General features: G+C 50.8%; 1 protein-coding gene across 4 annotated transcripts in view; it reads right to left on the bottom strand.

The window, feature by feature from the left end:
• Positions 1-23,228, bottom strand: part of MICAL3 (microtubule associated monooxygenase, calponin and LIM domain containing 3) — a 147,501-nt gene extending 124,273 nt beyond the window's left edge. The window contains exon 1 of one of the 4 annotated variants that reach the window (XM_056517919.1): positions 23,033-23,228. The gene's annotated coding sequence lies outside the window, so the exon portion shown is untranslated. The remainder of the gene's footprint in view (positions 1-23,032) is intronic. The other 3 variants (XM_056517920.1, XM_056517917.1, XM_056517918.1) reach the window with 3 other exon arrangements.
• Positions 23,229-26,331: the final 3,103 nt, after the last annotated feature.

Below are 26,331 nucleotides of genomic sequence, written 5' to 3'. Positions count from 1 at the left end.
CTCACTATATACAGGAGAGCAGGGACCGGCCCTGAACTACTGACCCCATCATCTCACTATATACAGGAGAACAGGGACCGGCCCTGAACACCTGCGACTACTACTGACCCCATCATCTCACTATATACAGGAGAGCAGGGACCGGCCCTGAACTACTGACCCCATCATCTCACTATATACAGGAGAGCAGGGACCGGCCCTGAACTACTGACCCCATCATCTCACTATATACAGGAGAGCAGGGACCGGCCCTGAACACCTGCAACTACTACTGACCCCATCATCTCACTATATACAGGAGAGCAGGGACTGGCCCTGAACTACTCACCCCATCATCTCACTATATACAGGAGAACAGGTACCGGCCCTGAACAACTACTGACCCCATCATCTCACTATATACAGGAGAGCAGGGACCGGCCCTGAACACCTGCGACTACTACTGACCCCATCATCTCCCTATATACAGGAGAGCAGAGACTGGCCCTGAACAACTGACCCCATCATCTCACTATATACAGGAGAACAGGGACTGGCCCTGAACAACTGACACCATCATCTCACTATATACAGGAGAACAGGGACCGACCCTGAACAACTACTGACCCCATCATCTCACTATATACAGGAGAGCAGGGACCGGTCCTGAACAACTACTGACCCCATCATCTCACTATATACAGGAGAACAGGGACCGGCCCTGAACAACTACTGACCCCATCATCTCACTATATACAGGAGAACAGGGACAGGCCCTGAACACCTGCAACTACTACTGACCCCATCATCTCACTATATACAGGAGAACAGGGACCGGCCCTGAACAACTACTGACCCCATCATCTCACTATATACAGGAGAGCAGGGACCGGCCCTGAACAACTACTGACCCCATCATCTTACTATATACAGGAGAACAGGGACCGGCCCTGAACAACTACTGACCCCATCATCTCACTATATACAGGAGAACAGGGACCGACCCTGAACAACTACTGACCCCATTATCTCACTATATACAGGAAAACAGGGACCGGCCCTGAACAACTACTGACCCCATCATCTCACTATACAGGAGAGCAGGGACCGGCCCTGAACAACTACTGACCCCATCATCTCACTATATACAGGAGAGCAGGGACTGGCCCTGAACAACTGACCCCATCATCTCACTATATACAGGAGAGCAGGGACTGGCCCTGAACAACTGACACCATCATCTCACTATATACAGGAGAACAGGGACCGGCCCTGAACAACTACTGACCCCATTATCTCACTATATACAGGAGAGCAGGGACCGGCCCTGAACAACTACTGACCCCATCATCTCACTATATACAGGAGAGCAGGGACCGGCCCTGAACAACTACTGACCCCATCATCTCACTATATACAGGAGAGCAGGGACCGGCCCTGAACAACTACTGACCCCATCATCTCACTATATACAGGAGAACAGGGACCAGCCCTGAACAACTACTGACCCCATCATCTCACTATATACAGGAGAACAGGGACCGGCCCTGAACAACTACTGACCCCATTATCTCACTATATACAGGAGAACAGGGACCGGCCCTGAACAACTACTGACCCCATCATCTCACTATATACAGGAGAGCAGGGACCGGCCCTGAACAACTACTGACCCCATCATCTCACTATATACAGGAGAACAGGGACCGGCCCTGAACAACTACTGACCCCATCATCTCACTATATACAGGAGAACAGGGACCGACCCTGAACAACTACTGACCCCATTATCTCACTATATACAGGAAAACAGGGACCGGCCCTGAACAACTACTGACCCCATCATCTCACTATACAGGAGAGCAGGGACCGGCCCTGAACAACTACTGACCCCATCATCTCACTATATACAGGAGAGCAGGGACTGGCCCTGAACAACTGACCCCATCATCTCACTATATACAGGAGAGCAGGGACTGGCCCTGAACAACTGACACCATCATCTCACTATATACAGGAGAACAGGGACCGGCCCTGAACAACTACTGACCCCATTATCTCACTATATACAGGAGAGCAGGGACCGGCCCTGAACAACTACTGACCCCATCATCTCACTATACAGGAGAGCAGGGACCGGCCCTGAACAACTACTGACCCCATCATCTCACTATATACAGGAGAGCAGGGACTGGCCCTGAACAACTGACCCCATCATCTCACTATATACAGGAGAACAGGGACTGGCCCTGAACAACTGACACCATCATCTCACTATATACAGGAGAACAGGGACCGGCCCTGAACAACTACTGACCCCATCATCTCACTATATACAGGAGAGCAGGGACCGGCCCTGAACAACTACTGACCCCATCATCTCACTATATACAGGAGAACAGGGACCAGCCCTGAACAACTACTGACCCCATCATCTCACTATATACAGGAGAACATTTAGCTGTAGCAAAACTACAACTCCCAGCATGCCCGGACAGCCGTTGGCTGTCCGGGCATGCTGGGAGTTGTAGTTTTGCTACAGCTGGAGGCGCCCCGTTGGGAGACGCTGACTACAGACCTAGTGACCCATTCACATTACAGATCTGTGGGGGGAGGAGGCGGCTGTGAGGAGCAGCTGCAGGAATAGATAACGTTACGGACACCATCAAATGGCGCAAACGTATCTGGAGGGCGTCTCCGGCACTGCGATCAGCGTCCTGACAGATCTGCAGGAATCCATCAGCGTGACTCAGCAGAGCGCTAAACGTGGACCACCAGGGACCGGACCACGCCTCACGACAAGAGCCCCGCCGATACCGCAGGATCATCCGCATCCCGGGGGAAAGAGTTCTGGGACACGATGTGTTAAAGTGCGAAACATCACAGATTCTACTGTCTGCTGTATCTAAGCCTCTCCTGGGTGATACTGTATCTAAGCCTCTCCTGGGTGATACTGTCTGCTGTATCTAAGCCTCTCCTGGGTGATACTGTATCTAAGCCTCTCCTGGGTGATACTGTATCTAAGCCTCTCCTGGGTGATACTGTATCTAAGCCTCTCCTGGGTGATACTGTATCTAAGCCTCTACTGGGTGATACTGTCTGCTGTATCCAATGCCATCATGTGTGATGTCTGCTGAGCTGTGTATCTAAGCCCCTCCTGTGTGATACTGTCTGCTGATCTGCTGTATCCAATCCCATCATGTGTGATACTGTCTGTTGAGCAATGAATCTAAGCCTATCCTGTGTGATACTGTCTGCTGAGGTGCTGTATCCAAGCCTCTCGTGTGATACTGTCTGCTCAGCTGTGTATCTAAACCTCTCCAGTGTGATACCGTCTATTGAGCTGCTGTATCTAAGTAAATCCTGTGTGATACTGTCTGCCGAGCTCCTGTATCTAAGCCAATCCTGTGTGATACTGTCTGCCGAGCTCCTGTATCTAAGCCTATCATGTGTGATACTGTCCGCCGAGCTGTTATATCTAATCCTCTCACGTGTGATACTATCTGCTGAGCTGTGTATCTAAGCTTATTATGTCTGTAGTTTGTGTGAAATTCAGCAGATGGAGCGGACATCCCAGTGCCCCCTAACCTTATCTTGGAGCAGCAGCCATGTTGGACCCTCCACAGTGCCCCCTAACCTTATCTTGGAGCGGCGGCCATGTTGGACCCTCCACAGTGCCCCCTGACCTTATCTTGGAGCAGCAGCCATGTTGGACCCTCCACAGTGCCCCCTGACCTTATCTTGGAGCAGCAGCCATGTTGGACCCTCCGCAGTGCCCCCTGACCTTATCTTAGAGCAGCAGCCATGTTGGACCCTCCACAGTGCCCCCTGACCTTATCTTGGAGCAGCAGCCATGTTGGACCCTCCACAGTGCCCCCTGACCTTATCTTGGAGCAGCAGCCATGTTGGACCCTCCGCGGTGCCCCCTAACCTCATCTTGGACCCTCCGCGGTGCCCCCTGACCTTATCATGGAGCAGCAGCCATGTTGGATGCTCCGCGGTGCCCCCTGACCTTATCTTAGAGCAGCAGCCATGTTAGACCCTCTGAGGTGCCCCCAGACTTTATCTTGGAGCGGCGGCCATGTTGGACCCTCCGCGGTGCCCCCTGACCTCATCTTGGAGCGGCCGCCATGTTGGACCCTCCACAGTTCCCCCTGACCTCATCTAGGAGCGGCCGCCATGTTGGACCCTTCACAGTGCCCCCTGACCTCATCTTGGAGCGGCCGCCATGTTTGACCCTTCACAGTGCCCCCTGACCTCATCTAGGAGCGGCCGCCATGTTGGACCCTTCACAGTGCCCCCTGACCTCATCTTGGAGCGGCCGCCATGTTGGACCCTCCGCAGTGCCCCCTGACCTTATCTTGGAGAGGCGGCCATTTTGGACCCTCCGCGGTGGCCCCTGACCTTATTTTGGAGCGGCGGCCATGTTGGACCCTCCGCGGTGCCCCCTGACCTTATCTTGGAGCGACGGCCATGTTGGACCCTCCGTGGTGCCCCCTGGCCTTATCTTGGAGCAGCAGCCATGTTGGACCCTCCGCGGTGGCCCCTGACCTTATTTTGGAGCGGCGGCCATGTTGGACCCTCCGTGGTGCCATGTGGCAGTGCCACTTTTTCTCACATATCAGGAGGGGGGGGAGATTACACCCGGGGCCCGGCTCCTGAACTAACAAGAGACGACATTACAGCTGAGAAGTCGGGAGGAGGCAACAAATATGGCCGACATGGCAGGTTTCCATTGACAAACAACTCTATAGTCTAACGTCCCCTTCATCCCCCACAGATCTGCCGCTCAGGGCTCCTGGACAGCTGGGTGACGGGTCTTATTGCGGGCCCTGTCTGTGTACGATCCGGGAGCAGGGAATTATTCTAAATCTGACGTTTTCTTCTCACTTAACAAGTTACAACGGGTCGGAGAGACGACAGGAAGAGCGCGCCAAACTGCACGACCCGGACAGGACGCGACGCACACACCTGTGATGTCATCAACATGAGGAGACCGGAAAACTATGCATCATGGAGACACGCCCATCTCAGAGGGTCCGACCTCACAATAAGTCACATACGACCCCCCCCCTCCATACAGTCACATATACAACCCCCCCCTCCATACAGTCACATATACAACCCCCCCCTCCATACAGTCACATATACACCCCCCCCCTCCATACAGTCACATATACACCCCCCCCCCTCCATACAGTCACATATACACCCCCCCCCCTCCATACAGTCACATATACACCCCCCCCTCCATACAGTCACATATACACCCCCCCTCCATACAGTCACATATACAACCCCCCCCTCCATACAGTCACATATACACCCCCCCCCTCGATACAGTCACATATACACCCCCCCCATACAGTCACATATACACCCCCCCCTCCATACAGTCACATATACACCCCCCCCCTCCATACAGTCACATATACACCCCCCCCTCCATACAGTCACATATACACCCCCCCCCTACATACAGTCACATATACACCCCCCTCCATACAGTCACATATACACCCCCCTCCATACAGTCACATATACACCCCCCCTCCATACAGTCACATATACCCCTCCCCCCTCCATACAGTCACATATACACCCCCCCCTCCATACAGTCACATATACAACCCCCCCTCCATACAGTCACATACAGCCCCCTATATTTAATTCACATGCCAGAGTGAATGGTGACCGTATGGGGGGGGGGGGGGGGCGCTATGTGTGACCACATGGAGGGGGGGGGTGTATATGTGACCACATGGAGGGGGGGGTGTATATGTGACCGTATGGAGGGGGGGGTCTAAATGTGACCGTATGGAGGGGGGGTCTATATGTGACCGTATGGAGGGGGGGTCTATATGTGACCGTATGGAGGGGGGGTCTATATGTGACCGTATGGAGGGGGGGTCTATATGTGACCGTATGGAGGGGGTCTATATGTGACCGTATGGAGGGGGGTCTATATATGAACGTATGGAGGGGGGATCTATAGGTGACCGTATGGAGGGGGGGTCTATATGTGACCGTATGGAGGGGGGTCTATATGTGACCGTATGGAGGGGGGTCTATATATGAACGTATGGAGGGGGGTCTGTATGTGACCGTATGGAGGGGGGGATCTATAGGTGACCGTATGGAGGGGGATCTATAGGTGACCGTATGGAGGGGGGATCTATAGGTGACCGTATGGAGGGGGGTCTGTATGTGACCGTATGGAGGGGGGGTCTATATGTGACCGTATGGGGGGTCTATATGTGACCGTATGGGGGGGTCTATATGTGACCGTATGGAGGGTGGGGTCTATATGTGACCGTATGGCGGGGGGTCTATATGTGACCGTATGGAGGGTGGGGTCTATATGTGACCGTATGGCGGGGGGTCTATATGTGACCGTATGGAGGGTGGGGTCTATATGTGACTGTATGGGGGGGGTCTATATGTGACCGTATGGAGGGTGGGGTCTATATGTGACTGTATGGGGGGGGTCTATATGTGACCGTATGGAGGGTGGGGTCTATATGTGACCGTATGGAGGGGGGGTCTATATGTGACCGTATGGAGGGGGGTCTATATGTGACCGTATGGAGGGGGGTCTATATGTGACCGTATGGAGGGGGGGGGGTCTATATGTGACCGTATGGAGGGGGGGGGGGTCTATATGTGACCGTATGGAGGGGGGGGGGGTCTATATGTGACCGTATGGAGGGGGGTCTATATGTGACCGTATGGAGGGGGGTCTATATGTGACCGTATGGAGGGGGGTCTATATGTGACCGTATGGAGGGGGGTCTATATGTGACCGTATGGAGGGGGGGGGTCTATATGTGACCGTATGGAGGGGGGGTCTATATGTGACCGTATGGAGGGGGGGGGGTCTATATGTGACCGTATGGAGGGGGGGGTCTATATGTGACCGTATGGAGGGGGGTCTATATGTGACCTTATGGAGGGGGGGTCTATATGTGACCGTATAGAAGGGGGGGGTCTGTGTGTGACCATATAGAGGGGGGCTATTTAAGCCCCCACTATTCATTCACGTGCCGCCCCCCCCAGCACAGATCATATCAGCCGGACATACATTACGTCCATTACAAACTGATCCATGACCCGTCCACCATGTCATGTTAACCTGACACTGATCACACATGACGCCGCACCCCGCGACCTGTGACGCTGCATCTAAAGTACCATCACCCTCATCGTGGTCAATGTTATTTGTGTAATAATTCAACATGGACGCGGTCGATAACACCGATAGTTACGATCATCTCCATTAGGGTCACATGATGTCCGCATCCCCCGTATCGCGCCGTAACGTTCACATTGATCCACGTTCTCCCGGCAGTGACCTTGTAGCCGCTTTTCACCGTGACGGATCCAGACACAATAGACATAACCATCTCAGGAGACTTTATTGGCATCTGAAGGTTTACGGAGTTTTGCGCAACTCAATCACCGATAAATCACAGCGCGTTACGAGTCTACGAAACTGCAGCGCAGTGTGGGAATAGATGAGATGAGTTAGTCCTGAGGAGAAGCAATGCATTGTGGGAAGGCAATTAGGAATCTGTCTACAGTGTGACGTGTAATTGGTTCAGTGTCAGCGGCCGCCGTATCCAGGATACAGCAAACGCGTGATCACCTCCTGTGGTCGTCCGCTACGGCGTCAGCGTAAATTTGAGTCACTGAAAAGTTACACGCAAATAACAAATTGCAACATCTCTGGCAGCCATCTTACCCCGTATAAGTGCACGTCCTAATGATCCAGAATGTCCGATAATCCAGCACTCCAAAGGCGGTTGCGCAGCAATTAAGATGTTAATAGCCGCGCAGGGAACGAGTGATGTCATAATCCCCGGCTGTCATCACTCGCACAGCTGAGGTGACACTGCGCCTGACACCAGATTAACGGCTACCGATTCACATAGTCAAAAGCCCAGGGGGATTGTGGGTGAGAGCGGGCTCAGGGCCGGAGGATTAGGACCATAAAACCAATGGACACCAAGTCCTGGACACCGGAGGTGAGGAAAGAGCACACACTCCTCTCTGCTACACCAGATAAAGCTGGGTTCCCACTACGTTTCCCCCATACGGGAGCACATACGGCAGGGGAGAGCTAAAACCTTGCGCTCACGTGGTCGACCACGGTTTTAGGTGCGGGAAAAAAGTGCATACGGGGCAAAAATTAGCCGACCGGACCGAGCGTTTCACTGCAGTCGGCTCATTGAAATGAATGACATACAGGAGCGCAAGTTTTTAGCTCTCCCCGGCCGTATGCGCTCCCGTATGGGGGAAACGTAGTGGGAACCCAGCCTAAGAGGCCCCGATACTGCATATAGGGACAACCTCATCCACCACTACTGCAAACAAACTTCATTCTAGACTCCAGAGCTGCACTCACTATTCTGCTGGTGAGGTCACTGTGTACATACATTACATTACTTATCCTGTACTGATCCTGAGTTATATCCTGTATTATACCCCAGAGCTGTACTCACTATTCTGCTGGTGAGATCACTGTGTACATACATTACATTACTTATCCTGTACTGATCCTGAGTTATATCCTGTATTATACTCCAGAGCTGTACTCACTATTCTGCTGGTGAGATCACTATGTACATACATTACATTACTTATCCTGTACTGATCCTGAGTTATATCCTGTATTATACTCCAGAGCTGTACTCACTATTCTGCTGGTGAGGTCACTGTGTACATACATTACATTACTTATCCTGTACTGATCCTGAGTTATATCCTGTATTATACTCCAGAGCTGCACTCACTATTCTGCTGGTGAGGTCACTGTGTACATACATTACATTACTTATCCTGTACTGATCCTGAGTTATATCCTGTATTATACTCCAGAGCTGCACTCACTTTTCTGCTGGGGAGGTCACTGTATACATACATTACATTACTTATCCTGTACTGATCCTGAGTTATATCCTGTATTATACCCCAGAGCTGTACTCACTATTCTGCTGGTGAGATCACTGTGTACATACATTACATTACTTATCCTGTACTGATCCTGAGCTATATCCTGTATTATACTCCAGAGCTGTACTCACTATTCTGCTGGTGAGATCACTGTGTACATACATTACATTACTTACCCTGTACTGATCCTGAGTTATATCCTGTATTATACCCCAGAGCTGTACTCACTATTCTGCTGGTGAGATCACTGTGTACATACATTACATTACTTATCCTGTACTGATCCTGAGTTATATCCTGTATTATACTCCAGAGCTGTACTCACTTTTCTGCTGGGGAGGTCACTGTGCACATACATTACATTACTTATCCTGTACTGATCCTGAATTATATCCTGTATTATACCCCAGAGGTGTACTCACTATTCTGCTGGTGAGATCACTGTATACATACATTACATTACTTATCCTGTACTGATCCTGAGTTATATCCTGTATTATACTCCAGAGCTGTACTCACTATTCTGCTGGTGAGATCACTGTGTACATACATTACATTACTTATCCTGTACTGATCCTGAGCTATATCCTGTATTATACTCCAGAGCTGTACTCACTATTCTGCTGGTGAGATCACTGTGTACATACATTACATTACTTACCCTGTACTGATCCTGAGTTATATCCTGTATTATACCCCAGAGCTGTACTCACTATTCTGCTGGTGAGATCACTGTGTACATACATTACATTACTTATCCTGTACTGATCCTGAGTTATATTCTGTATTATACTCCAGAGCTGTACTCACTATTCTGCTGGTGAGGTCACTGTGTACATACATTACATTACTTATCCTGTACTGATCCTGAGTTATATCCTGTATTATACTCCAGAGCTGTACTCACTATTCTGCTGGGGAGGTCACTGAAGTCCTTCATGAAGGGCAGTAAGTACATTGAGGTACAGGATTGTAACTTCTGGAGGACACAGACGTTCGGATGACAGAAAGGGTTAATGATCCGGCAGAGGGCTGAGTGCGGGCGCAGATCTTCAGGGTGGAGCGTTCCGCTGTGTGCTCTGAGGTCACCGTGACAGAGATCAGGACATGCAGCGCACCATATAAAAGGATCAGTGATAGGCGCAGTACCTCTTTCAGCCTGCACTGATGGGGGCGCTGTGAGCTCATTCCCACCACATTGTATTCGGGAATCTGACCGCCCCCGATATGATTGGTATTACAGCCATACTAGTTGTCATTCAGCTTTCCTGGGGTATTAATATATACCAGGAGCCCGGGAGAGCTGGGTGACCACCCCGATTGGCTATACTGACTGTCAATGGGCCCTTGTATTCCGGGGCCCTCACACCCACTTCCTGCACCTCCTTAATGACGGGGTGGCGCGGTGTGAAAGCGGTGATTATCTGCCGGAGACATCTCATCATCCTCCTTCCATTTATGTCATTTTTAGCCGGTCGGCTCTGGGTGCGTGTCGCTGCCTGACTATAATAAACAGAGCGGGGGAGGGGACGGCCATTATCTGTCTCCTGAAGAACACGCCGAGCGCTGCCAAAGCCACAATCCCCTGCAGAGAGCCCCAGACACCGAGGGGTTAACGCGTCCACTCTAATTATAGAGCTGAAATGCTGCAGCGTAAACGTGGCGCAGAAATCGTACACACTCCGCCGCCAGGGACACGGGAGGTATACGGCAACATCTCCACGTCCGTAGCGACGACAGGATGATGGGAGGTGTAGTGTTTGGCGTCAGATGAAACCGGAACAACACAATGGGGCAGAATTATCGAAACCATCGCCCTCGGCAACAAAACGCAGCACAAAACAGTAAACTCAGGTTGCTATTGACAACAGCGCAATAGAAAGTGAAAGCTGTGCTGCGATTGGTTGCTATGGACAACAGCAATTAGGAAATGTTTCGCTGTGATTGGTTGCTATGGGCAACCAAGCAATAAAATGAAAGCTGTGCTGTGATTGGTTGCTATGGACAACTGCACAATTAAGAAATGGAAACTGCACAGTGACTGGTTGCTATGGGTAACCAAGCAATTATAAAATGAAAGCTTTGCTTGGTTGCTATGGGCAACCAAATAAAATGAAAGCTGTGCCTTGATTGGTTGCTATGAACAACTGCACCTTTGAAAATACTGCGCCGACTGGTTGCCCCTGGCAGCGGCCCCATCACCACCTTACACCTCCGGACATGCACTCACCAGCGCAGGTTGTACTCCGCCATGTAGCCACAACCTTATACGTACATGGCGATCTGAATTTAACTGGGCGGGGCCTCCTCTATCGCCGACACATCCATCACCGAGATTGGCCAGACGACTAGAAAGGAAAACTACAATCCTTTAAGTCACGAGGATTACTTTTTGGAAGACGGAGTAAAAATGCGGTTTCTCTATTTATTCAGCGATTAAGACGTTTCATTCATCGGTTTCCTTTCCCCGGCTGGTGCGAAACATCGTATTATACACACGGCGCCGCAACGGAGCATCAAAGGACATCGGGGGGTTATATTCGCCCTCGTGCAACTTTGTACTCAGGCAGGGTGTTTAGTCAAAGAGGAGTGCACTCACCCTTCTGCAAATTTAAAGGGGTACTCCGCTGCTCAGCGTTTGGAACGCTGGAGTCGGGAGCTTGTGATGTCATAGCCCCGCCCCCTCATGATGTCACTAGAGCTGGGCGGTATTCCGGTTCATACCGAATACCGGTTTTTGTCTTACGAAATGACTTTTTTACATACCGCAATACCGTTTCCATAGCAACCAACTCCAATGGGTGATGGCGTAGAGAAACGTCCGGCCGCACGGCATCTCTAGGAAGTGTAGTCCGAGCCGCACTGAACTGACTGGGAGGAGCTGGGAGGGGACTACAACTCCCGGCGGACACGTGACTTTCAGGTGGGCGCCGGAAACTCGGGCAGAACTGCGGAGACATGGAGGAGAGTTACCGGGCGGCCTGACCGAGACCCCGTGTACCATGGTGAGGACCCCGACCACCTAACACTATACTGAGGAACCCCCCCCCCCCCCCCCCCCCCGCAAAACCACAAATATCATTAAATACCGTGAAACCACCATAATTTAGAAAAATACCTTGATATATATTTTTGGTCATACCGCCCATCGCTAGATTTCCCACCCCGCCCCCTCAATGCAAGTCTATGGGAGGGGGCGTGACAGCCGTCACGCCCCCTCCCATAGTCTTGCATTGAGGGGGTGGGGCGTGACAGCAGTGACGCCCCCTCCTATAGACTTGCATTGAGGGGGTGGGGCGTGGCAGCCGTGATGCCCCCTCCAATAGTCTTGCATTGAGGGGGCGGGGCATGACAGCCGTGATGCCCCCTCCAATAGCCTTGCATTGAGGGGGCGGGGCATGACAGCCGTGACGCCCCCCCTCCTATAGACTTGCATTGAGGGGTCGGGGTGTGACATCATGAGGGGGTAAGGCAATGACGTCACAAGCTCCCGGCATCAGCGTTCGGAACAGTTTGTTCTAAACGCTGAGCAGCGGAGTACCCCTTTAACTAAATACCCTCTTGGTAGCTTAGATACAAAGTAGCACAGTACATCATCCTGAGTATAGATACAAAGTGTAGGCACAGGGCTTAGATACATGAGGTCATATTTGCCCTCTTGCAACTTTGTATCTAAGAAGGTTTAGGACATTAACCGTATCATCCCCGTAGTAAAATGTCTTCCGGCGTTTTGAACCTTCGCCCTCCTGCAACGTTACGTCTTCAGTCAAAGTTATAAAAGCGGTAAATATCATCCCCGATGTCATTGTCCTTCCACACTCTCCCCATACGAAGTCGAAGGAGGGCGAACAATGAAATCCGTCAATGCCGGGGGAGGCTCTGTGGGTTCACACCACGATTTTCTATACAGTTTTTGGATACGTATGCAACGCGTACAGCAAACCGTGGCCATAGACTTTCCATTCAACACCGTATGCACCATATTGTACACAGTTGTCTCCGTTTTTCCCACCATACGGTTTTTTACTTTTTTTTTCTCTAGACAGAAAACCGTGGCCTACCACGGTTTTTGGTCCGGGTGAAAAACTGTATTGACCCGTTTACGTTTTTTTAACATGGGAGTCAATGGGAACCGTACATAACCGTATGTGCGTACGGATCCATCCGGTTTCACCATACGGTTTTTGACTTTGCAGTTTTTTTTTCTTGGAATTTCAATCAAGCAAGTGAAACTTTATTCATAATGGAGTGAAAAGTTCAAAACGTATACGTTTTTTTCTTGAATAAAACTTTGTACACACGTTTTGATAAAGTTTAGTCAGGTTTTGAGGAATCTTTTTTTTTTTTTAATCAAAAACCTGATAAACTGTATTGCAAAAACGTGGTGCGAACCTACCTTAAAGGGGTACTCCGCCCCTAGACATCTTATCCCCTATCCAAAAGGATAGGGGATAAGATGTCAGATCGCCTCGGTCCCGCTGCTGGAGAGCCCCGGGGATCCCCGCTGCGGCACCGCGCTCTCATTACAGCACAGAGCGAGTTCGGTCTGTGCGTAATGACGGGCGATACGGGGGACGGAGCAGCGTGACGTCATGGCTCCGCCCCTCGTGACATCACGACCCTTCCCCTTAATGCAAGTCTATGGGAGGGGGCGTGACGACCGCCACGCCCCCTCCCATAGACTTGTATTGAAAGGGGCGGGCCGTGACATCATAATGGGCGGATCCATTACGTAAGGATGCTCCAGCCCCTGTATCGCCCGTCATTACGTGCAGAGCGAACTCGCTCTGTGCTGTAATGATAGCGCGGTGCTGCAGCGGGGATCCCGGGGCGGAGTAGGGGATAAGATGTCTAGGGGCGGAGTACCCCTTTAAGCAGGGTGGTTAGTCAAGGTTGCAGGAGGGCAGGTGTACACCCACATATCAGTGGTCCCATCATGCTCTCTGCCTCTTTGACTAAACACCCAACCTGGATACAAAGTTGCACGAGGACAAATCTACTCCCAGTCAATGTCCTGCGATGCTCATGGGATGATAAAGGGGTACTCCGGTGGAAAACCAAGTAAGGGGCTCAAGTCAAAGTTGCAAGAGGGTAACTGCCAAGTACTTGTGTCAAAGGAGGGCTTATATAATTTAAAGGGGCACTCCGGTGGAAATTTTTAATTTTTTTTTTAAATCAACTGGTACCAGAAACTTATACAGATTTGCCGGCGCGGTAAGCTTGGTAACTTGGGTCACCCAGCTTTCCACTGGGCCTGAATGGCGCAGTCCTGTCCGTCACCTCATTCCTGTTTTATTCCTGAACCAAGAAGCTGTTTTCCCAACCAGGGTGCCTCAAGCTGTTGCAAAACTACAACTCCCAGCATGCCCGGACAGCCGTTGGCTGTCCGGGCATGCTGGAAGTTGTAGTTTTGCAACAGCTGGAGGCACCCTGGTTGGAAAACACTGCTTTAAAAAGGGGTACTCCACTGGAAAAACTATTTTTTTTTTCTTTAAATCAACTGGTGCCAGAAAGTTAAAAACAGATTTGTAAATTACTTCTATTAAAAAAATCTTAATCCTTCCAGTACTTATTAGCTGCTGAATACTACAGTGGAAATTATATATATATCTCAACTGGCTCCAGAAGGTTAAACAGATTTGTAAGTTACTTCTATTAAAAAAAATCTTAATCCTTTCAGTACTTATTAGCTGCTGAATACTACAGTGGAAATTCTTTTCTTTTTGGAACACAGAGCTCTCTGCTGACATCATGACCACAGTGCTCTCTGCTGACACCTCTGTCCATTTTAGGAACTGTCCAGAGTAGAAGTAAATCCCCATAGCAAACCTATCCTGCCCATGACATGGACAGAGGTGTCAGCAGAGAGCACTGTGGTCAGATAGAAAGAAAATTCTAACAGAAAAGAACTTCCTGCGGATCATACAGCTGTTGATAAGTACTGGAAGGATTAAGATTTTTAGAAGTAATTTACAAATCTGTTCAACCTTTTTTTTTTTTTTATTTGTTTTCCAGTGGAGTACCCCTTTAAAGCAGTGTTTTCCAACCAGGGTGCCTCCAGCTGTCGCAAAACTACAACTCCCAGCATGCCCGGACAGCCAACGGCTGTCCGGGCATGCTGGGAGTTGTAGTTTTGCAACAGCTGGAGGCTCCCTGGTTGGAAAACATCCTCCTGGTTCAGGAATAAAAACGCCACAACTAGAGAGAAGACCGACACACGGATAAGGTCACTGACAGGACTGCGCCGTTCAGACCCAGTGGAAAGCTGGGTGACCAAGTTACCAAGCTAACCGCGCCAGCGATCAACATCTTCCGGCATCGTGTAGACGATAAAGACGACTGAGAAACAAAACGAATCTCAGTTTCCGACAGAAAGCGGCGCATTTAGCGGAATAAATTATTCATGGAGTCTTTTCATTTTTTCGCAGTCGTTTAATACGGGAAACGCCGGCGGAGGCAAAGAAGAGACTGTCAGGTGATCGCAGACGACGCCAAGCGCTGGAATGTGAGAATTTATTCACGACTAGGTGGCGCTGTTCTATTGCTTCCTCTATATTTTCATTGGTAGATGTTGAGGGGTCGTTATGTGTTGGATTAAAGATGGCCGCTCTTTGGTTTCCCAGTCGGACGGCGCCAATTTTTTTTAGGCAACCAGGATCAGCTCATGGCTGCAGCCCAACGAGATAAGTGACCGTACAGAACAAACACCCTCCCGCAGCTTTGTTCTTCACGTCACCTTCTGTCAAAGTCAGATCCTCACCGCTTCACACAATAAAGGGCTCGCAACTCCGAACCTCACGGCACGGGTCACCGGACCTGGAAGAAAAGCCCCGCCCAGGGCGCAACCAGATCCGTGGCGCAGGACGGAGAGTGGTCAGAATCCGTAACTTTAGGAATCAGCTCAAAAACTTCTACATAGGACCATGTGACCGCACCCTGGAACATGACCACAGGCCTAGGGCTGCGTTCACACGGCTTTTTTGATAAAGTTTTTGAAATAAGTGTAAAAACCAGTTGCTAAAATGGAATCTGCTGTATGTTATACCCCAAAATCCATTCTGTCAGGGGCAGCAGAAAGAGTTCAGGGGGGACAACACAGGGGCAAAAAGAGTCCAGGGGGGAGACGGGGGACAACACAGGGGCAGCAGAAAGAGTCCAGAGGGACGGGGGACAACACAGGGGCAGAAAGAGTCCAGATGGACGGGGGACAACACAGGGGCAGCAGAAAGAGTCCAGGGGGACAGGGGACAACACAGGGGCAGCAGAAAGAGTCCAGAGGGACGGGGGACAACACAGGGGCAGCAGAAAGATTCCAGGGGGACGGGGGACAACACAGGGGCAGCAGAAAGATTCCAGGGGGACAGGGGACAACACAGGGGCAAAAAGAGTCTAGAGGGACGGGGGACAACACAGGGGCAGCAGAAAGAGTCCAGAGGGATGGGGGACAACACAGGGGCAAAAAGAGTCTAGAGGGACGGGGGACAACACAGGGGCAGCAGAAAGAGTCCAGAGGGACGGGGGACAACACAGGGGCAAAAAGAGTCTAGAGGGACGGGGGACAACACAGGGGCAGCAGAAAGAGTCCAGAGGGACAGGGGCAGAAAGAGTCCAGAGGGACGGGGGACAACACAGGAGCAGAGAGTCCAGGGGGGGCCAACACAGGGGCAGAAAGAGTCCAGAGAGACGGGGGACAACACAGGGGCAGCAGAAAGAGTCCAGGGGGACGGGGGACAACACAGAGGCAAAAAGAGTCCGGGGGGGGGGGGGGACACAACACAGGGGCAGAAAGAGTCCAGGGGGGGGGGGACCAACACAGGGGCAGAAAGAGACCAGGGGGGGGACCAACACAGGGGCAGAAAGAGTCTAGAGGGGCAGAGATAGAAGATTCTAAAGGTGAGGAACAGCGGCAGAAGGGTCCAGAAGAAGAGGGACGGGGGCAGAAGCTTTTCCCCTCTCTCTGTACCATGTATGCTCAGCCAAGCCTAGCATGCATGTATATGGGGGGGAGCAGATATCAGCCAGAAGACAACTAAGCTGCGCTGTCACCTTAAGAAATCCAACAATAGAAGCGCGTGACCAGATATAAATCTGAACGGCGATACGTGATAATCTGTACCGTCCGCTCACGTCCTGGTTATAAAATATACAAGAGTCACATGACTGCAGCTACAACAACAAGAGCAGCGCTGATCCGACCGGCAGCGAAACCGCAAGAAGCCGCAGCCGCTCATTTATAACGGCAACAAGAAAAAAACAGGTAAGGAGGCGGAATTTATAGTAAATATCTACGGAGTCACCGATCGCTCCATACATCTCAGACGGAGCGCACAGGAAAGGAGTCGCTAGAGATCTTACACGGAACCCAGCTTTCCCAGAGTCCTGAAGGGCAGGGCTGTCCAATTATACAGTGACATATTCAACAACACTACAGACCGTTTAGACATCCTGGAAAGCTGGGGCCCCCCCTGGAGGAGTTATTAAGGCAGCACTGGCCATCCCCCAGCTTTCCAAGACTCCTGAATGACACTGCATTTAACTATTCAAAGGGGTTATCCAGGAAAAAAACTTTTTTTTAAATATATATCTCTCAACTGGCTCCAGAAAGTTAAACAGATTTGTAAATTACTTCTATTAAAAAATCTTAATCCTTTCAGTAGTTATGAGCTTCTGAAGTTAAGGTTGTTCTTTTCTGTCTAAGTGCTCTCTGATGACACCTGTCTCGGGACCCGCCCAGTTTAGAAGAGGTTTGCTATGGGGATTTGCTTCTAAACTGGGCGGTTCCCGAGACACGTGTCATCAGAGAGCACTTAGACAGAAAAGAACAACCTTAACTTCAGAAGCTCATAAGTACTGAAAGGATTAAGATTTTTTTAATAGAAGTAATTTACAAATCTGTTTAACTTTCAGGAGCCAGCTGATATATATATATATATATATATATATAAAAAGAGTTTTTTCCTGGAATACCCCTTTAACTGTATAGGTAACTGGGAAAGCTGGGTGACAACTGTGACTGTATCCTTTAGAGGTGAGGGCTGAGGAATCACCCCCTGCTCTACATTCCAGTCTTGGAGATCACGTTACCGGGTGTCATGGATCCTCCATGCTTTACCTGACATCACGTTCCTGGAGATCCAGATCCTAGCGCTGCAGGGTGCTGAATGCAACATGGTGGGGGTCGGGTAACCAGACACCGCCAGACCCCCGAAATAGGACGACCGCAATGTATACGACACTGAAGCCCGTCAATCAGTATAAGTATAATGTAACACCCACCTGCAGGGTCCTAGTGCTGGCGTCCTGCTGGGGGGGGGGGGGGTATATACTATAGTACAGTGTATATTATCAATTTAGCAGAGCCCACGATCACAGCGCTATGTCACAGCTCAGCAGTGAGCAGTAAGTGCTGTTGTGTAATTAGCCAGACAAGTAAGGGAAAGGAAGTACCTGTGCGAGTACTGTTCCCATAAGCAACAATGCACTTTTTTCCTGAGCTGTACAGAGCGAGTTCCAAGTATAAGCAATGGGAGGCGGATTGCGTGGACGTACCCTTGATGGTTAAAGGATTGTCCTTCGCTTTGGCTTAATGCAGTGTTTCACAACCAGTGTGCCTCCAGCTGTTGCAAGACTACAACTCCCAGCATGCCCAGACACTTAAATAGGAGGAAAAAAAAAAACAGTGGATGAAACCTCTAGGGAAAGCGTGGCTGTAAGGATTGTCATTATCTTGGGATTAGAGCAGTGTTTCCCAACCAGGGTGCCTCCAGCAGTTGCAAAACTACAACTCCCAGCATGCCCGGACAGCCGTTGGCTGTCCGGGCATGCTGGGAGTTGTAGTTTTGCAACCGGGACACACTGAGGAGGCGCAGGGGCGTATGTGCTATTTTGGGGTCATCATGGGGTTGGGGTTTCGATACGGCGCCTCGCTCCCCCCCAATGACTGGCGCTGGTAACACACAGGGTCACATGACTGCGCAGAACGTCTCATTACGGCCCAAGATCGTTCAACCAGAAAACCTTTTTACAGGAACAAACAAAAACAAGAGAAAGCAGAAGCGAAGGCGGCGGCCACCGGGGGGCGTGAAATTCCAGCACCTGGCTCCGAAAAATGACGAGAGGTCGCGAACACCGCCGAGACCGACCCCTCTCCCCACACATCTCCACCAATCATCTCCCAAATTCTATCTGCTACTAGGAAATCTGGGTGACAGCTTTTGTACGGCCCAGCTTTCCCAGGCTCCTGGATGACAAGGCTGCTTAGATACCGTCTACAAAACTAGAAGGTGATGTCCCAGACTAAACACAGGAAGGTCACCCAGCTTTCCCAGACTCCTGCAATGACAAACCTGAATTGCTTTATGACCATTCCACTAAAAATTACCATTCAGGGGTCTGGGAAAGCAGGGTGGCTACAGGGAACTGTCACCCAGATGAGGACAACACAAGGAATGGGGGGGGGGGGTAGCCCCGGCCTCCACGGTCCCGTGTGATGAGGTAGCCCCGGCCTCCATAGTCCCGTGTGATGAGGTAGCCCCGGCCTCCATAGTCCCATGTGATGAGGTAGCCCCGGCCTCCATAGTCCCATGTGATGAGGTAGCCCCGGCCTCCATAGTCCCATGTGATGAGGTAGCCCCGGCCTCCATAGTCCCATGTGATGAGGTAGCCCCGGCCTCCATAGTCCCATGTGGTGAGGTAGCCCCAGCCTCCATAGTCCCATGTGATGAGGTAGCCCCGGCCTCCATAGTCCCGTGTGGTGAGGTAGCCCCGGCCTCCATAGTCCCGTGTGGTGAGGTAGCCCGGCCTCCATAGTCCCGTGTGGTGAGGTAGCCCCGGCCTCCATAGTCCCGTGTGGTGAGGTAGCCCCGGCCTCCATAGTCCCATGTGATGAGGTAGCCCCGGCCTCCTTGGTCCCATGTGATGAGGTAGCCCCGGCCTCCATGGTCCCATGTGATGAGGTAGCCCCGGCCTCCATGGTCCCATGTGATGAGGTAGCCCCGGCCTCCATGGTCCCCTGTGGTGAGGTAGCCCCGGCCTCCATGGTCCCATGTGATGAGGTAGCCCCGGCCTCCATAGTCCCATGTGATGAGGTAGCCCCGGCCTCCATGGTCCCGTGTGATGAGGTAGCCCCGGCCTCCATAGTCCCATGTGATGAGGTAGCCCCGGCCTCCATAGTCCCGTGTGATTACGTAGCCCCGGCCTCCATAGTCCCGTGTGGTGAGGTAGCCCCGGCCTCCATAGTCCCGTGTGATTACGTAGCCCCGGCCTCCATAGTCCCGTGTGGTGAGGTAGCCCCGGCCTCCATAGTCCCATGTGATGAGGTAGCCCCGGCCTCCATGGTCCCGTGTGATGAGGTAGCCCCGGCCTCCATAGTCCCATGTGATGAGGTAGCCCCGGCCTCCATGGTCCCGTGTGGTGAGGTAGCCCCGGCCTCCATAGTCCCATGTGATGAGGTAGCCCCGGCCTCCTTGGTCCCATGTGATGAGGTAGCCCCGGCCTCCATGGTCCCATGTGATGAGGTAGCCCCGGCCTCCATGGTCCCATGTGATGAGGTAGCCCCGGCCTCCATGGTCCCCTGTGGTGAGGTAGCCCCGGCCTCCATGGTCCCATGTGATGAGGTAGCCCCGGCCTCCATAGTCCCATGTGATGAGGTAGCCCCGGCCTCCATGGTCCCGTGTGATGAGGTAGCCCCGGCCTCCATAGTCCCATGTGATGAGGTAGCCCCGGCCTCCATAGTCCCATGGGGTGAAGTAGCCCCGGCCTCCATAGTCCCATGGGGTGAAGTAGCCCCGGCCTCCATAGTCCCGTGTGGTGAGGTAGCCCCGGCCTCCATAGTCCCGTGTGATTACGTAGCCCCGGCCTCCATAGTCCCGTGTGGTGAGGTAGCCCCGGCCTCCATAGTCCCGTGTGATTACGTAGCCCCGGCCTCCATAGTCCCGTGTGGTGAGGTAGCCCCGGCCTCCATAGTCCCATGTGATGAGGTAGCCCCGGCCTCCATGGTCCCGTGTGATGAGGTAGCCCCGGCCTCCATAGTCCCATGTGATGAGGTAGCCCCGGCCTCCATGGTCCCGTGTGATGAGGTAGCCCCGGCCTCCATGGTCCCATGGGGTGAGGTAGCCCCGGCCTCCATAGTCCCATGTGATGAGGTAGCCCCGGCCTCCATGGTCCCGTGTGATGAGGTAGCCCCGGCCTCCATAGTCCCATGGGGTGAAGTAGCCCCGGCCTCCATAGTCCCATGGGGTGAAGTAGCCCCGGCCTCCATAGCCCCGGACTCCACTCCTCTGGGCTGAATTGGCCTCTACCCTCTCATTGTTGGGCACACAAAGCCGGTTCCGGTGTCTTATTATAACAGCAAAACCGCAGCCAGAAACCAGAGGCCGCTCCTCTCCGCCTCCTCCTGTCAGGGCTCCTCTCCGCCTCCTCCTGTCAGGGCTCCTCTCCTCCTCCTCCTGTCAGGGCTCCCGGCCGGGGGATAAAAATAGTCGGTGACAGGAGGAATCTGCCGCCTCAGGGCCAAGTGCCACCTCAGTGCCGGAGGCCGGGGCATGAATCACAGACACCCCTCCCCCCCCGAACACCTCAGTGCCAGAGGCCCAGTCACGACTCACAGACCCCGGACCCCAGGACCACCGCCAGCACATGAAGAATAGATGAGGGGGGGGGGCAATGTACATCATGGATAGAGCGTCAGCTCTTCAGCCCAGCACCGACACTGGGTGGAGATAGGGGGCAACGTCCAGGACTATGGGGGTCCACAGGAATACACTGTCCAGCAGATAGAGTGTCAGCTCTTCAGCCCGGCACCGACACTGGGGGTCCGCACTATAACCAAACCCCCACATGATGTATCCGAACGCGCGTTACGTGACGAGAATCGTACGGCGGAGAACGTAAACAAGACAGGGACGTATACGCTATATACACCGGACCTCCAGCTGTGGCAAAACTACAACTCCCAGCATGTCCGGACAGCCACCAGCACTCCAGGGGGAATAACACCTATAGGGAAACCATGGCTGGAGGATTGGCCTTCTCTTATCCTTAGTGGTTCCCAACTGGTGTGCCTCCAGCTGTTGCAAAACCACAACTCCCAGCATGCCTGGACAGCCGTTGGTTGTCTGGGCATGCTGGGAGTTGTAGCTTTGCAACAGCTGGAGGTCCACACACTATAGATACACTGGAGGATTGACATCTCTTTGACCTAGAGCAGTGTTTCCTAACCGGCGTGCCTCCAGCTGTGGCACAACTACAACTCCCAGCATGCCCAGACAACCAATGGCTGTCCGGGCATGCTGGGAGTTGTAGTTTTGCAACAGCTGGAGGTCCCACACACTATAGATAAACTGGAGGATTGACGTCTCTTTGACCTAAAGCAGTGTTTCCTAACCGGCGTGCCTCCAGCTGTTGCAAAACTACAACTCCCAGCATGCCCGAGAGGGAAAAACGCCTATAGGGAAACCATGGCTGGAGGATTGACCTTCTCTTATCCTTAGTGGTTCCCAACTGATGTGCCTCCAGCTGTTGCAAAACCACAACTCCCAGCATGCCCAGACAGCCGTAGGCTGTCCAGGCATGCTGGGAGTTGTAGTTTTGCAACAGCTGAAGGTCCACACACTATAGATAAACTGGAGGATTGACGTCTCTTTGACCTAGAGCAGTGTTTCCTAACCGGCGTGCCTCCAGCTGTTGCAAAACTGCAACTCCCAGCATGCCCGGACAGCCTACGGCTGTCCGGACATGCTGGGAGTTGTAGTTTTGCAACAGCTGGAGGTCCCACACACTACAGATACAATGTATCACTCCTCTGGTCACATGATGTCACCCTGTGTGGGAAGAACTATAAGTCCCAGCAGTCACTGTCAGTACAACTCGTCTATCTCCAAGGTCACCATGAAGCTACAAACGCAGAGACAGTACACACGCAGCATGCGGTACCGCACCCCTCAGGAGGACACATTACATGTAGGGGGGGGGGGGAATACAGCAAGGGTTAACCTCCCCCTCACACATATGACTGTCTGGGAGCGGAGGGGTTAATGATGATGTCACAGCAAAGACAATCATTATCAGGGGCCCCCGGGGGCCAACATCGTGGAGCCCTCACCTCTAACGAGCCGCATCCCCGGGAAGAGCCGGCCCCTCCCGCCCGGCCGTCCAGTGCTCACCGCCCGCCGGCTCCAGCAGATCTCCGGGCAATGCCTCGCTGCAACATCGCATCCAACAGCCGCAGCGCCGAGCGCTAACCCCGCCCACCGGAGCGCGCCAACACAAGGGAAGGGGGGGGGGGGAAACGGAAGCTTAACCGGGACAGCACCCCCAGAGCGATCTACATGGACCGCTCCACAACAAACAAGGACCCCGATAACCCTAATACTGATGTGTGAGGGGGGGGGGAAAGGAGCTAAACCCGAGAAAACAGCTCCCCCTCTACAGGATCCTCACCTGGTACAGTCCACACTGGGATGATTGGCTGAAATGGAGTGTGAATAAAGTATAATAGAACTAATGGGGGCGGGGACCAGAGCGAGGACGAAACCACCAATGGGAGAGCGGGAATTACACCAGGCTCCGCCCTCAGATGTGCGCTGACAGGTTTAAAGGGGCAGGACACCTTATTATTATTATAATAATATAATAATAATATAATTCATAATCATAATTATTAATACTATTACTATCATTATTTTATTATTATTATTATTACTATCATTATTTCATTATTATTAAATAGGGGCGGGGACCAGAGCGAGGACAAAACCACCAATGGGAGAGCAGGAATTACACCAGGCTCCGCCCTCAGATGTGCGCTGACAGGTTTAAAGGGGCAGGACACCTTATTACGATAATAATAATGATAATGTAATTAATAATAATAATATAATTAATAATTATTATTATTATTCTTATTAATATTATTACTATCATTATTTTATTATTATTAAATGGGGGCGGGGAACAGAGCGAGAATGAAACCACCAATTGGAGAGCGGGGATGACACCGAGCTCCGCCCTCAGATGTGCGCTGACTGGTTTAAAGGGGCAGGACACCTTATAATAATAATAATATAATTAATTATAATAATTATTATCATTATTATTAATATTATTATTACTATAATTATTTTATTATTATTAAATGGGGCGGGGACCAGAGCGAGGATGAAACCACCAATGGGAGAGCAGGGATTACACTGGGCTCCGCCCTCAGATGTGCGCTGACAGGTTTAAAGGGGCAGGACACCTTATAATAATAATAATAATATTATTAATAATAATAATTATTATTATTATTATTAATATTATTATTATTACTATCATTATTTTATTATTATTACAATTACTATTAACCCCTTAAGGACTCAGCCCATTTTGGGTACACTGCTGGACAACATTTTTTTATTTTTTTTTTATCAACTGGTGCCAGAAAGTTAAACAGATTTGTAAATTACTTCTATAAAAAATCTGTATGATCCACAGGAAGTTCTTTTTTTTTTTTTTTTTTAGAATTTCCTTTCTGTCTGACCACAGTGCTCTCTGCTGACACCTCTGTCCATTTTTGGAACTGTCCAGAGTAGGAGAAAATCCCAATAGCAAACTTCTCCTGTTCTGGACAGTTCCTGACATGGACAGTGGTGTCAGCAGAGAGCACTGTGGTCAGACAGAAAATTCAAAAAGAAAAGAACTTCCTGTGGAGCATACAGCCGCTGATAAGTACTGGAAGGGTTAAGATTTTTAAATAGAAGTAATTTACAAATGACTTTATCTTTAACTTTCTACGCAGCGCACTTTTTGGTAATAATGACCCCTGATCTTTATTCTGTAGGTCCATACGGTTACAATGATACCCAATTCATATAGGTTTGATTTATTTTACTACTTTAAAAAAATTATAACTACCTGCTCCAAAATTTGTATGTTTAAAATTGTCATCTTCTGACCCCTATAACTTTTTTATTTTTCCGCATACAGGGCGGTATGAGGACTCATTTTTAGCGCCGTGGGTTGGAGTTTTTTATCGGTCGCATTTTGATCGCTTTTTATTAATATTTTTATGGTATATGAAGTGACAAAAAATGTACAATTTTGTAATTTGGTATTTTTTATGTGTACGCCATCGACCGTGCGGTTTAGTTAACCTTATATTTTAATAGTTCGCACATGTACGCACGCGGCGGTACCGCATATGATTATTATATTTTTTTTTTTTTTACATTATTTTAAAAATTGGAAAAGGGGTGATTCAAACTTTTATTATGGGGGGCTTATTCACATTTATTTTCTGCTTCTTTTTTTTTTTACCACTTTTAGGCCCTTAGGGGGCTATACCATGCAATCTTTTAATTTATATACTGATCAATGCTATGCCATAGCATAGCATTGATCAGTGTTATCGGCGCTCTGCTGCTCCAGCCTGGACTATTAAGAGTAATCATTCGATTGCTGTTACTGATCAATGATATCAGCGATCAACTTGTGGTTGCAGACCATACAAGTGGATCCCATTAGCAGGGCACTAAGCAGGGCATTGTCACTCATCGGACCCCTGTAATCACATTGCGGGTGTCTGATGGGTGTAAGTAAACTTTATCAGTATTCATCACAGCATTTTAGGGGTTAAAGTGCGAGCAGCAATGTGATGTTCCTCCATTAGCGGTGTGTCCATCTTGGTCCCACATTCTACGAAGCGAGTGAAGCTCCTGCGCTCACTTCATAGATTGTACATGACGCACTGTGTACACGTAGTCCCTGGGGCGCTAAGTACCAGGCACCAAGGGTTGGCATTTATGCCCTGCGCCCTCTAGGGGTTAACAGTAACATTTATGGTCTGTAAAATGAATTAAACCTCACATGAAATTCTGTAAGTCCTTGTTCAGTGTTAGTCCAAAAGATTAGGATGTCGTCTATGTAACGCAGTGTTTCCCACTACAACTCCCAGCATGCCCAGACAGCCAGGCTGAGCCAGCTGCTTAGGATATAGCAGGTATGTGATATTTGGCGCTGTTCGCCGGTGCGGTTGGTTGTGTAGCCCTCTAGGAAAGGCTCGGCTGATCTTGTACGTCTGTCGGCCAAGGACAATCATCTCCTCTTAGACCTAATGGGATTAACCAAACAGAAGAGACCATCTGACGCCTTCACCTACACTGCAAATCCAAGATCACAACAATAAGATTTACTCCGGGCCCAGTGCTGCCTGACGGGCAGCACCTCCTATATCTGTACCCAGTGCAGACCTGACGGGCAGCACCTCCTATATCTGTACCCAGTGCAGACCTGACAGGCAGCACCTCCTATATCTGTACCCAGTGCAGACCTGACGGGCAGCACCTCTTATATCTGTACCCAGTGCAGAACTGACGGGCAGCACCTCCTATATCTGTACCCAGTGCAGAACTGACGGGCAGC

This window comes from Hyla sarda, chromosome 4, assembly GCF_029499605.1.
Source record: "Hyla sarda isolate aHylSar1 chromosome 4, aHylSar1.hap1, whole genome shotgun sequence".
In the NCBI taxonomy this organism is placed as follows: domain Eukaryota; kingdom Metazoa; phylum Chordata; class Amphibia; order Anura; family Hylidae; genus Hyla; species Hyla sarda.
This window is presented reverse-complemented; position numbering and strand designations above follow the sequence as displayed.